Consider the following 15,804-nt stretch of genomic DNA (forward strand, 5'->3'; position numbering starts at 1 on the left):
AAATAAAACTGATATTTTAAAGTGTTTGAATGTTTCTAAAGAAAACCATGCATAAAGTTGAAAACAATGATATGTATTTTAGAGGTGTTTGAATGTTTCCAAAGTTATCATTGCAACATTAGCAATCAAATGATTGATTAACACTAAAAATTAACACAAAAAACCAAAAACTGAGCCTTGTAAGACTTGAACCCATGACATTTCAAAGATAAAACAAGGGACTTTCCACCAGACCACATCAACATTAATAGTATGGGTTCCAAGTATTAAATCTTATGGGGTCCTCAAAAAATTTAATATACCGCTTCTAATAAATTTTTAAAAAACATTGGTGTCCCGGGACCCCGATCCACACTATGTGGGTCCGCCCCTGCTTACTGTTACTGATATGCTAAAAGTAGTTATTAATTTATTAACTTAAATTACGCTAATCTAGATACTAAGTAATAATTCTAAACTCTTAATTTAACTAAAACTACTAACCGGCAGGTGAATCGGTCGACTCTAGTACAGCTAAGTAAGTCCGGATATAAAACCCAGGAGATTCTTTTAATTACGTAAACTAGCTAATTAGACTCAACTACAGACACGACTATTTATTTATATTTGTTTAGGGGATTTTTTTATTAAAATATTAATTTTAAACTATTATTAAAAGCTATATATTAAAAACAAATAATTTAAACGAAAGATAATTTGGTTGATTTTAATAAGATGATAAAGGAAAACTACCTAGGCTAAAATCCCCTAAGTTTCAGTTGTCAATTAATCGAGAAAATATTTATGGAACTGGGATCGTAAAATAGAAGCTTAAAAGAAAAACCTGAACAGGACCCTGACCCTTCTCAAGAAGACACCTATATGTTTCTAATAAGTTTTAACGCACACCAGTTTTAGAAATCAGGTTTCGTTACGGTCACTTAATTTATTATGAACAAGTTCCTTTATACGAAATCCTACCTTACATTGCGGAAGTTAAAGGCGGTCTAATATGATCAATTGACTCGATAGACAAAATTAATCAATCAAACCTCGACGGACTCTTTACGAAGAACTAAATCTAGCAATCCTAATCAACAAAGACCTATCAATAACCTAGCAACTTACATCTACTTAGGTTAGCAGCACACATATGTTTATTTGATTAAATAATATTATTCCAATGAAGTTATTCGAAATCAATCATAAAATAGTCAAAAACACAAATTAGATGACCTTATAGCAACCTATCATATGACAAATAATAATCAAAGCAACTATGGAATAATAAAACTCAATTAAGCAATTCTAATCACACATATGCATCAATGAAACATAATCAAACCTTTTACTTAATTCATAAAACAATAACGTAAAATAAATCCCAAATGAAAATCAAACATCTAACAAAGGTTCATTATATGCCTAGGCAGTCTATAATGTTTAGCCAATCATGATAAAATCAAACAAAACAATGATAAAGGAAATCGTGGTGAAAAATAATGTAAACGGAAAAAAATAGGTAATAAAACCCATAGTCTTCGTTCTTTATCGAGGAGCACGTCAACGAATGATTTCGAGCCTCCAAAGTCTTCAAAATATCCTCTCTAGAGCTCCAAATTTCGTCCAAGTCTGCTCTGGTTTGTAGGGTATTCTTAAGGTTAAGTTTAGGTGTGTTTATATAGTTTTCTAGGCCCAAAATTGTTCAAAAACGAAGAAGATTCTGGAAATCTGGTGCTCCTCGAGCAGCGCGAAGAGGATTGCACCCCTTCGTCTCGCAGCGTGGCATGCAAAAATAGGGGTGCCGGTCTGATCCGGTTCAATTCTGATGCGGTCTGGTTCGTTTCCTGATCCTCCGGTCCTTAGTTTTATCTCGTTTTTCACTCTTTTTTACCACGATCAACCTACGGAACCTACATTATTTAAATATGTTAGTAATATATAAATTCTAATAAAAACCGAACAAAAACTAATAAAGTATTGTATAACCTATACAAGGGAATTCTATATATTTAGTGTTATATCAAATATCCCCACACTTATCTTTTTTCGTCCCTGAAAAACTCTAATTGCAATGGGTTTAAAATCAGAGAGTTTTCTTTACAAAACACTTTAAGTTATTTTAATTTATTTAAAGAGAGCACAAAAAACGCGATTTTCGATATTGTTGTCCACTTAAACCCAATTGCCGAGAGTTCAGGCCTCTAATCATGTTTAGAATTTAGTTCAAGTTAACATTCAGTCTAAGGGTCTCACACCTAACATCACAAATCCACCTAATTTGTTTCAGGCATGTCAAAGCAAAGAGAAAATCATAAAGATTTATTCTACCAGTGCACCCTAAAAAAGTTGTAACAATTAAATTTTAACTTCATAAATAAATGTTTGAATTATTTAGCATTTTTATATTTCATCATAATATAGACCTCCCCCATGGATTTTCTCACCGTAGTCTCTAGCCCAGTGAGAAGCATATAAGTTGTTGGTCTTTTACTCATGAACGTTCATTTAATTCTCACCCAGAGGCCTATCATTCAAGCTGCCAACTCGAAAGAAAACTCATAGATTTTAATATTTTTAATCAATTATCATCCATAAATTTCATCTCCAAGTCACTATCTCAGAGGGAGACACATTAAATTATTGGATCTTTTTCAGCTTTATATATATATGTATATATGCTTGTTACCTAATATGACAATAAAATTAAATTTTAGGAGTTACAAGGCTTTAAACACTTGTGCTTATTCATTACATTAGACATTTTAGTTTCTTTGTTTTTCTAAGATGAGAACCCACAAGACTTAATAATTTAATTATAAGTATATTATTACATTCTCAAAAGCCTTTTACTATCAGTTGGGCCTACCGACAGATCCCAAATTAAGTGCGTTCTTATTTTTATTATCTTATACATATAATAGTTTTGAGAAACAATCCCTAACATGTATCATCATCTCCCATTATCGTGCAAAATTTCTTAATTCAAGGGATATTTTTGAAATTTTTTTATTTTATTTATTTATTTTTTTCTCATTTTTTAATATAATTAAGTTAACCTACCACTCAAATATCCTATCCGTACACTTAAATTTTACAGTGTCCTCAATGCAAAGATAAGGACGAAAAATAAAAATAAAGTCGAACTACAAAAAAACTAAAAACCCAAAAATAAAAACAAAACTAAAAAGTACAAGCTAGATAATGGAAGAGACTTAGCTGATAGTATGCGCATGAAATATGATGCCAAAGTCTTCTTCCATGAATGCCCTCCAACTTCGAACGCGCTCAGCAAACAACATCTCATTCTCTCACACACGAACGGAAGTGGCAAAAATTCAACAAACATGTCACACCCCGTTAAGCAATTTGCGGAAGCGTAAAACGGAAATGTAACAGACACCTCTGATATCAACCACATTGTTTATAAAGAACAATACAAACTACTTTTAGAATATTTTACATTGATCTAACTTCATTTACAACTAGATGATACAAACTAAATTCAGCATGTTAAGCGACTTTACTTCTTACTAGCACACTTGCATCAATTCACCAAGCATTGATCGCAAGTCAAACAGGTAGCACATTGATTTTCTAATCCAATCCAGTACCTGAAAAACATGTTAAAACGGGTCAACTACAAATAGTTGGTGAGTTTCACGAGTTTCAAGAAATCCGTTGCGCGTACAACAATCATAGTTGTAAATACATAAGTATGTACGTGTGTTCGTTCACAAGTATGTTTGTTTGTATGTTTATGATGTAATTATGCTAAGCTACAGTGAAGCCTTGACTGTTCGTGCTGCGTGCCTCCATTTCCCACGCTCAATCAACCACTGTGGCCTCCTTTCCGCCCACAGCATGCCCCGAGTAGCTATGTCTTACACTACATAGTGTGTTTGTATAATTATGGTCATGTGCAAACGGGATAATGTCTCAGCAAACCGTGCTGGCCCCGCCTGGGTTTGTCAAACCAATAGTACTATTCATAAGCCACCGGCTCGAAGTTAATCACTGTGTTCGTGGGGACTTTCGTGTGTTAGCGCTTAGATAATTCGCATCATCAAACAGTTCAGAATATATATAGATATGTGTCAACATGTTTTCACCCCAAAAGTTCGTGAAAGCAATTTAAAAGTGGGGTCATGAAACTCACAGTTTAATAGGGATTCAGTACAGCGTCAGCTTGTAGTTTGTTTGACTCGTATCACTAACCCCTATAATAAATATTATAATAATATTAATATTTTAATATTATTATAATCATTATACTAGACTGGGCTGTATAACTAATCTGGATATAGCTGGTACGCCTAGAAAGTGTCAATAGGCTTAGATTGTGATGTTGTTCAATGTCTAATACTTAAAACCAAACTTGGCTCAGTTTCTCCGTTTTCCCAGCTGGGCCAAGTTGTTCGTTTATGCCTTCAGAAAACAGTTATGGGGAAGTAAGCTTGGGTAAATGTGTTGGTCAATAAAATGGTTATCTTATAAAGAAAGATCACACATTGGGATTCCGGATTCGCTACGGGGCCCATTTCCGTTTATTTAGTTTGATTTGAGGAGAAACGCGCATAACCCATCCAGATTGTCCAGGTTTCTCATGAAAAGGTTCGTTTTTACTTAATTAATCCAAAAATATGATTTTTGATCACTCTTGGTGTTCTGATATTCCCGCAGGTTCGTTAATCACGAACTTGCTGGTTTTTATTAGAATTGAATTTGTTAATTTTCAAATTAGCATAATTAATTAACCGTTAATCATTAAATTATGAAAATTTAGCCACTTATTAAATAAAATATGTATATTTTTATAAAAATATTTCTGGAATTATTTACTGATTTATTAATTTATAAAATTTCATTTTACCTGCTATATTTAGCTTGAAAATCGTCCGTTTATCCCAAAACGATTTCCAAAAATTCCATAAAAATTCCTGGAGGCTCAAAATATATCTCAAAACCATCTGTATTAATTCCAGAACATAAAAACCTTGTTCAATATTCTTTTCGCGCCAAAAATGACTATAAAAATTCAATTAAACGCGAATGCATAAAACCTACTTAGGCTTTTCCAAATGCTCCCGAATTTCATGTGTGATCAAAATATACCAAATCCGAGTTCACCAAAAGTTTTCATAATTTGTTAAGCATTTTAACTATTTTTCCCAAATAAACGTCCCAATTCGGTAATAAATTCTCCAAATATTCTCGGATGGTCGAAAAATCACCAAATTTGAAAAGGGACTCATTGATATGGTCCCTAATGTCCTTGCAAAATTTTATGACCTAAAATTATGCACATCCCAATCAAATCCTAAACAGCCCGTAATCAAGTGTTTCGGTATTACCTTAGCGGTTTCGGTTCGTTTTCGCCTTTCGAATCAAGTTTTTGGGTTCTTGTGCTCCTATGAAAGCTAGATACAGGTCCTATATCACAAAACAAGCATGTTTCATCAACACAACAGCCCCTTAACTTGGGGTTTCGGCTAGGGTATAAAACCAAACTTTTGAACCGTAAAAACGCCGTTTAAACCCTCTAATCCGAGTTTATGGCCAAAAAAGAGTATGATTCTGATTTCTAACCATGTGTATGATCAAAAAAAGTTTTTGAATCCTTTTTAAAGTTTTTGTATGGTTAGGAATGATTTCTGGTAATCAAACTATGTTTATATGGTATTAATCAAGATTAAACATGTATAAAGTTGATTAAAAATGATGTTGATACCTTAAATTTTGCTTCAGAGATGAAAGAACAGCCAAGGTTTCGTTTACCTTCTAGAATGAGTTTTAAAAATATGTTTGGTTTCTTAAAAGTGAAGTTTCATATTAATAATACATATTTAGGGGGGTTGGCGGCCAGACATGTGATGCCCCCCCGGCCCATTTTGGCCCATTTACGTGCCCAAAGGTGAAATGCCGAGTCTAAATTTATTTCGGGTTCGGTTTTTGGTGCGAAAATTTATCGGGTACAACAAAAAGTGTGAAAACACGTGTTTTTTCCGGCTATTTTTGTGTAAATTTATAAAAACATGTTATTTGTTTATAAAAATAGAAAATATTTTCACGGATCGGTTAAATCATTTCAAATAAGTGTTTTGTAAATCTTTTTCGGCTTAACGGATGATACAATGCTTGTTTTGTAACTCTCTTTCTCGTTTAAATCTATAGCTGGTAGTTAAACGAGCATGTTTTCGTTTAACTGGTTTGCTATCGAACTAAGGCCATAATATTAATATGTTAGCTTATATTAATCCTATATCACTTATAGATGCCCCCCCCCCGAGATATCTGGGTCATAAGCAGACCCGTTCGGTTGAGCGTTCGTTCGTTATGTAATAAGCGTTTATTCGCTTAATCGGTAAATACGTAATGAGGTGTACCTGGTTTTGTTTCAAATGTCACAAAACAATATCTAGAAATATATCTTATCAATTTGATATATATTAAGCATTCAAAGTCTTTTCACCAAACCAACCAATATAGAAAATAAAACATGAATAAATAGCAGCAAATAAATAATCAAAAAGTATACGATACAGCTGCTCCATCCCCACACTTGTCTTTTTCACTATACTCTGCCTTAGGGATCCTGCAAGAACTCAAAAACACAAAAACAAAGAAGAACGACAAAAAACTATATTAGTGACTCGATTAATTATATACACTCTACGAAACCTCCCCACACTTAAACTTAATCAAGAGGTTTTTCTATGACCTGGACCCTAGCTAACCCGTTCACTTTCACCCGGCACTTGTTAAACATAAAAATTTTATTAGTGGAATTGAAAAATGTTTTAAAAATCCTTAACGGGTCAGACCACCAAAATTAAACTTATCTGGCATGAACCGTATGCTTGACATGTATCGAGAAGACTGGTCGTGCTTGAACTTCAATGGCTTCTTCTTTCCTATTGACCATCTTCTGACTTGCAAATAATTCCGGTTAATATGTGCGATTTTCTTCACCTTCTCCCGTGGTTTCAATTTTTGAGCAACATTCATTAAGTACCACGGGCCGCCTGTGGTGCTCTGCTTCTAACACCACTTCCATATCTAAAACTTCCACATTTTGATCCCCACACTTAATTTCTTCGTGTGGTGTAGGGTTTATCACTTCTGCCAGTTCATCTTCTAACTCCAAATCCAAAAGCTCATCCTTCTCAGGCAACACATTTTCAACATTTTACTCAACACCAAACATCAACTCAAGTGAGTCTCCCAAATTCACTTCATTCGCTATCTCTTCTTTCTTCACTAATGACCTCTGATAAGCAGCCCACTCTTCTTCATTTATTTCATCATCAGAGTCACTCCAATAATTAGCAATAGTAATCTGTGGAACAGAAGGTGGGACTTCATCGTCAATTTTCATCTCCCTTACTTGAATGATTTACTCATCTGACATATCTACATATTCTAATAACTTCAATCTCTTTTCTTCTTCGTCTTCTTCATCCAGTCTCCTAACAATGTTTTTTACTGTATGTTGGAGATCTTTATAATCACTATGTTGATTTTTCAGGATGATATCATGGTCAGCTAACTTCTTTTGGGTAACTGAGGCCGTATATTGAGCTAACATATTCACTATATTCTTCATCTTCTCTAACACACTACTCTCAAAAGGGTTAATATTAGAATATTGACCATCAAACTGACCCTGATTATGCTGAGGCTGCTGATACATATCATCATAATAATACGAAGGAGCCCCCCTGCAAAACATTTTGTTGCGGCTGCACAGAAGGGTTAGCATAATGATGTGCCAAGCATCCCACGTATTGTGGATATATAAGCGTAAAATGGGGTCCACCACAAATCTTACGCATATTTACGAGACTCTAAAGAACTAAAAGACACGGACAATTAGACTCCTATGACTCGAAACAAAAATGAAATAACACGTTTGTAGACTCTACTAAAAGATTCCTAAATAAATCAAAAATAAGCTAAATGAAATAAAATGAAGCAAACTCCTACGACTCAAAAACAAAGACAAAATAGCACGTATATACCAAGTAAGTATAATCAAAGCTAATAAACGTAATCGCCAAGAATCCCTGGTAATGGCGCCAAAAACTTGATATGCTAAAAGTAGTTATTAATTTATTAACTAAAATTACGCTAATCTAGACACTAAGTAATAATTCTAGACTCTTAACTTAACTAAAACTACTAACCGGTAAATGAACCGGTCGACTTTAGTATAGCTAAGTAAGTCCGCATATCAAACCAACGAGACCCTTTTAATTATGTAAACTAGCTAATTAGACTCAACTACAGACACGACTATTTATTTATATTTGTTTAGGGAGATTTTTTTATTATAATACTAATTTAAAACTATTATTAAAAACTAAATAATAAAAACAAGTAATTTAAAACGAAAGATAATTTGGTTGATTTTAATCAGATGATAAAGTAAACTACATAGTCTAGAATCCCCTAAGTTTAAGTTGTCATTTAACCGGGAAAATATTTAGTTATGAAACTGGGATCGATAGATGCTTAATAGAAAACCCGAACAAGACCCCTGACCCTTATCAAGAAGACACCTATGGGTTTCTAATAACTTTTAACACGCACCAGTTTTAGAAATCAGGTTTTCTTACGGTCACCTAATTTATTATGAACAAGTTCCTTTATACGAAATCCTACCTTACAGCAAGGAAATCAAAGGTGGTCTAATATGTTCAATTGACTCGATAGACAAAATTAATCAATCAAACCTAGACGGAATCTTTACGAAGAACTAAATCTAGCAATCCTGATCAACAAAGACCTATCAATAACCTAGCACCTTACAGCTATTTAGGTTAGCGGCACACTTAGGTTTATTTGATTAAATAATATTATTCCAATGATATTATTTGAAATTAATTATAAAATAGTCAAAAACACAAAGTAGAAGACCTAATAGTAGCCTATCATATGACAAACAATAATCAAAGCAAGTATGGAATAATAAAACTCAGTTAAGCAATCCTAAGCACAATATGCATCAATTTAACATAATCAAACCTTTTACTTAATTCATAAAACATAACGTAAAATAAATCCCAAATGAAAATCAAACATCTAACAAAGGTTCATCATATGCCTAGGCAGTCTATAATGTTTAGCCAATCATGATAAAATTAAACAAAACAATGATAAAGGAAATCGTGGTGAAAAATAATGTAAACAGAAGAAAATAGGTGATAAAACCCGGTTCTGACTTAACTGAACCATCGGTTAACTGATTAATTTTGACGCAAACCAAAATTGATTAATTTAAAAGTGACCTATCTTGACCCGAACTCATTTTGCTTACAACCCCTATATCCACTTTGCACAGGGGAGCAGTTTCACAACCCCTATATCCACTTTTCTCACAACCCGTCTTGACCTGAACTCATTTTGCTCACAACCTCTATTTGGTATACCCGAGATCCGACGGGTTTGAGACGGGCTTTACTAATCTGGTATGGGTTTGGGAATGCCCAAACGCATCCCAAATTCGACCCATTGCCATCCCTATGTTTCTTGTAGTTACTATGTGGCTGCAACTATGCAAGTCATCTTCTCTACTCATTCGTTTTGCTCACATTGTGTATACTAAATCCGATATGTTACAAGTCATTTACCTAACAAAGACAACTCCCTTTCAACAGTTAACCTAACTAATTTCTAACAAATAATGAACGGATGAAAAACAAGTGAAAAGTATTATTATCACATATCAGGCCAATAATAACATTTTAAATATATAATTAATTCGCAAACTGCAATTCAACTTGATCAGTAACCTCAATTGTTTATGAGTTTGGCTGCTTACTTTTTTGAAGCGTAAAAGAACCACGTCGATCAGTAACCTCAATTGACTACTTTTAAACCACAAGAAATCAGGGCGACAGATTGATAAGAGAGAAACTAAAATTTTGAGTATAACATTGCCGCTAATCTGTATGTAATTTAACATAACTTTCCGCTGATTAAACCCAAGGCATGATGCAGTTCAATTAGGAAAGTTTTTGGATCTTTATTTTGATAATATAATTAATTTGATTAGTTTATTTGTTAGATAAAAGATAAATAAAACCGTATTAATTTGTTATAAAGTAGTTTATAATATAATTAATTTTCTTCAACGAAACTGGTTCCAAAAAGTTAAACGAACCGAAACTAGTCAAAATCCGAACTGAAACCGGTTGTAACACGGTCAAGAAACCGGTTCCAATTTCAGTTAATTGTTTTGGAACCGGTTTCTTGACCATGTTACAACCTGTTTCGATTCGGTTAACTGTTTTGGAACCGGTTTCGTTTGAAGAAAATTAATTATATTATAAAATACTTTATAACAAATTAATACGGCTTTATTTGTCTCTTATCTAATAGATAAACTAATCAAATTAATTATATCTTCTTATACTATTAAATCAATTGAGTTCATGAACATTTGGCTTTTTCTTATTGGTCTAATCTATTGCTTCCATATATATCAACCCCTTCTTTGATTTTCTTCTCAATTAAATAATTTAAAAAGAAATTCATTTAATAAGAAAACCATTTATGTTTCTCATTTAATAAGACCCCTAAGTAACAAATGAGGAGCCTTTGAAACAAGAGCACACACTCATTTTAGAAGGCACCATTATTATTGAGTATATTACGTGAAATTAGCTTTGAATTCATCTTTCTAGCCACAAATGGAATCACTTCGTATCTCTATAGACAATATTGTTACGTGTTCCCGTGATGGCAGTGCGATTATTTGGATTCGAAAATAGCGTAAATCCCATGCAGTTTTATTATTATTATGATTTTTTTATTTTTATTGACTTATTATTATTATTATTATTATTATTATTATTATTATTATTTTATTCTTATTGACAAACATAATAATTGATTTGTTACATGGAAAAGTTAGAAGGTGGACACGAGCATATCATTTGAAAGTTCCCCCTCCACCAATGCCACCTCAGCCACGCCGTGGAGGTCCCCCTCCACCGAACCAAACTGAATCATTAGAAGCGGTTTGGTTCCAGTTTGGTTTCACGGTTTGAAAATTATACTAACAAAACCTTCGCTTTGGTTTGGTTACCTTATTAATTAAAAGCTGAATGATGCCCAATTTGGGTGGTTTCATGACTTTAAGTCGAATCGTGAACACCCCTAGGTAACCTTGTAGAGAGTTTTAGAGAACCAGATGTTGATGCAACTATCATTATATTCCTTCATTATTGTGTTTCTATAATTTTAATCATTTCTAAATAGTAACCCAATTTGATGATTGTTTTTTTTTTTCTAAAAACAAGTAATTTCAAACACGGGTCACACCGAGTGTACCTTTAATCTTGTGTGTTAGAACTTACAATAGCCATTTCTTGAAGTTGCAATACTGAGTTTGTAGGCTTATAGTTTCTGCATAATTGAAATGTTCTGTATTTTTTTTTTGTTGACACTATGCTATGTATCTTGACTGCTAATGGTTTTCCACTTTATCAGTCGATCACACGTCTAACATTTTGCTATATTTTGGGTTAATTTTTGTGCATTATAGAGTTTCTGATATTAGTTTGTTTTGGGTTTTACATCTGAAAAGGGGGGAAACCGATTTATGTTAGCAATATGGATTTGTGACAAGTTGAATATACACCGATTGTTTGTCGGAATTACAGGAAGGTAATTGATTAACTATCCCTTTTTTTCTTTCAATTTTACATAATTGTTACCAATTTGATGATTTACCTGTTATGTAATTGTTACAATAAGGTTGAAGATAGCAATAGCGATATCCTGATCAGTTTTGTATAACACTTTTCTGTCTTTACGATTTACCATCGAAAGCTTTGTAATTTGGGGGTAGAATGACATTAGTATATGTATTTTGATTGTTCAAATTCTGCTTATAAGGTGTTCGATGAAATGCTTATAGTTGATTTTGAAGTCATTGTGTTATTTTGGTTAAACCTTATCTTTGACAATCATTTGTTTTCGTGCAAGTATTATTTACAGCTAAATATCATGTTGTCGTCCCAAAAGTATATTACAAATTATGTTGTCCTTCCAGATTGCATGTGTTTGTTAAACGATTTCGATATTTCCACCCGTGTCGTACACGGGTTAATAACCTAGTTATCAAAATAAAGATCAAAAATTTTTCCTAATTGAACTGCATCACTCCTAGGGTTCAATCCGCGGGAAGTTCTGTCAAATTACATATAGATTGGCGGCAATGCTATACTCAAAATTTTAGTTTCCCTCTTATCAATCTGCCGCCCTGATTTCTTATGGTTTAAAAGTCAACAATTAAGGTTACTGGTCGCCGTGGTTCCTTTATGCTTCAAACAAGTAAGCAGCCAAACTCAGAAACAATTGAGGTTACTGATCAATTTTAATTGCAGTTTGCAAATTAATTATATATTTAAGATGTTATTTTTGGCCTGATATGTGATAATAATACTGTTCACTTGTTTTTCATCCGTTCATTATTTGTTAGAAATTAGTTAGGTTAACTATTGAAAGGGAGTTGTCTTTGTTAGGTAAATGACTTGTAACAGATCGGATTTAGTATACACAATGTGAGCAAAACGATTAAGTTGAGAAGATGACTTGCATAGTTGCAGCCACATAGTAACTACAAGAAACATAGGGATGGCAATGGGTCAGATTTGGGACGGGTTTAGGCATTCCCAAACCCATACCAGCTTAGTAAACCCATCTCAAACCCGTCAGGTCTCGGGTATACCAAATAGGGGTTGTGAGCGAAACTAGTTCGGGTCAAGACGGGTTGTGAGCGAAATGGATATAGGGGTTGTGAAACTGCTCCCCAGTGCAAAGTGGATATAGGGGTTGTGAGCGAAATGAGTTCAGGTCAAGGCAGGTCACTTTTAAAAATAAATCAATTTGGGTTTTGGTCAAACCGGGTCAAAATTAACCAGTTCTTGCAGGTTATTTGGGTTTTATGGTTATTTTTTTAGTTTTTTCTCATATATATATATATATGTATATATATATATATATGTAGGGTAAGGTTAAAATAAAAACCCACTTGAGTTGTGAAAACCTACGAAAACCCTATGTAACATCGTTTTTTTTAGCATAAAAAAATGTTTTGCTATTTTTTAACATTTTTTTACTAATTTTTATATATGTTTTCAGGAGAGAGAAAAAGTTATATTTATATTTACATTTTTTATTCACTTTAATTGTGGACCACAAGATTTAAACATTAATTAAAAACATGTAGTTGAGAATGGGTTTCTAGAGTTTTCACAACTCAAGTGGGTTTTCATTTTATACTTAGCATATATATATATAGATATATATACACACATATATGTGTATATGTATATATATATACCAAATTAAATAACTAGTTTTTATAACTTTGATCATTTATTGATTTGAGTGCCAACATTATGACTATAACATGTTAATATATCCTTTAATGTCATGTTAATAAAAAAAAACACCATACAAACCACATAGTACTAAAATATGGAATTAGTTAGTAAGGTTTCTAGGCCGGTAAACTTACTAAATGCTTAACCAAGTATCATTCGTAAATTGTTCAACGAGAATTTTATTTTCATTTGTTTAATAAACAAAACAAATGAACATAAAAAAAAAAAGAAATACCATTCGATTAACTAAATAAACGAACACGATTACTAATTCTTTTACATCGTTTTCAATAAATTAGGAAACCTTTAACTTGTGTGTCAAGCAAATGTGACACACGCAAAGTGACATTAAAAACCTAAACTTACATGACAAATGCTAAATGCCACTATAAATGTTTCCAAGAAAATATGGCACATGCAAGGTGCCACTAAATACGTAAATTTATAGTGACACAAATACTAAACATCGCTAAAAGTGTGTGCGAAGAAAGTGTGACATACATAAAGTGCCACTAAAACCTAAATTATGGCAATGCTAAAGGCCATAAAAAATGCATGACAAGCAAATGTGGCATACACAAAGTGTCATTAAAACCTAAAATAGTGGCACAATAGCTAAATGTCATAAAAAAGTGTGCTACTAAATGACATTTTTTTGTAGTGTCAGCTTATCTTTAAACATCATGTTGACGAGACTTTGATAGGTTGCACCTGCATTTTTAAGACCAAAAGACATAGTAGTATAACAATAAATACATGTAGGTGTCATGAAGGCAGTATCCTCTAGATCTGAGGGTTCCATATGGATTTGTTGGTATCTTGAAGAGGCATCCATAAAGGATAACATTTCTTGGCCTGCTGTTACATCCACCATTGAATCTACATGTGGTAAAAGGAAAGGATCCTTCGAGCATGCTTTGTTGAGGTTGATGAAATCCACACAAATTTTTCATTTTCCTTTCTTCATGGGTTCTACTACCACATTGCAATCCATCTGGGAAATTTCACTTTTCTTATCATCCCTGTTTTGAGTAACCTTTCTACTCTGCTTGGATAATCGTATTCTTCTCCGGTGCATACTTTCTTCTCTTTTGGTGTATGGGCCTGAACTGTAATCTATACAAAGTTTATGAGTAATAACATCTTCAGAAATACATGTCGTCATCTTGTACTAAGATTGGAAGATCAACACTTGAACAGAAGGTTGTTTAGGACAAGTGTAAAAAAATCGAGTCGAGTTCAAACAACTCGAGTCGAATAAGTTTGAGTCGAATCGAGTCGAGTCAAAGTAATCAAGTCGAGTGATTTGAATCGAGTCGATTGAAGAATGAATCGAGTCGAATGGATGACTCGAGTCGACTGAAATGAATCAAGTCGAGTGTTTGGTAGATTCGATTCAAATTGAATCAAGTCGAGTGAAATACTCGATTCGATTTAAATGATTCGATTTGACTTAAAATCTACTCGATTCGATTGGAAATTTCAGTAACTTCCAAAACGTACGCCTTTTTCACGTACCGATTTGTTGCCAAACGCACTTTTCACCACTTCTGAACTTGCTAGTATGCCCACAAACTCGAGTAGCACAAGAGCACCCTTAAACACACCTTTAACACAAATTTTTAAGCTTGCAAAACACTTAGAAAACCTTTAACCCTCTTCACAAGGCCGTAACCCACAAGTTTTGCAAAACCACACGTCTCAGACACTCAAACAAGATCAAGACTCAAGGTTGTAACCCAAGATGTAACCCAAGAACTACAACTAGTAGAGCCGAAAGCTCTGATACCAATTGTAGGTCCCGAAACGGATCTAACAACTAAGCTCTTGAATCAATCTGGACTACTAGCTAGCGGAAATCGCTAGCAGCTAACCAAGATCTCGGATATTGGAGTGTTTGGTTTATTTCCGATTGGAAGGAAAGAAAGATAGTAACGAGAAAGAGAGTTGGTAAATATGGATAAAATAGAGTATTTGCCAAAAGCTTGTTTTGCATTGTATGATTACACTATTTATAGTGTAACCAATACCATGCTCCATATATTATTTGCGGCCCCTTGGGCTCAAACATACAAGGTCTCAGGCTCAAACATACAAAAATATAAAATCGACAAGCTACTAAGATAAATCGTTAACAGACTAAACAAATACAAAAGACTAATAAACAAAACGGGATCCTACATATTCTTACTTGCTAAACATGAAATGGAATTTTAATTATTTTGATGTAATAAGTTAATTATGTTTATCGATCCTAATACTTTTTGTATCTTTATATTCTTTAACTATATTGTTATGGAGATCCTAAAGTCCGGCAACATCTAGGTTCCCCAAACAATTTGATATATATCCTACACCGGGCTACGTTTTATATATTTGTTTTCTTTACCAGTGGCACACTAAATATAAGATATGTGGTTCTGATTAG

This window comes from Bidens hawaiensis, unplaced genomic scaffold, assembly GCF_021521415.1.
Source record: "Bidens hawaiensis isolate Kalapana, Puna unplaced genomic scaffold, B.hawaiensis_p1.1 tig00008893_1, whole genome shotgun sequence".
Taxonomy (NCBI): domain Eukaryota; kingdom Viridiplantae; phylum Streptophyta; class Magnoliopsida; order Asterales; family Asteraceae; genus Bidens; species Bidens hawaiensis.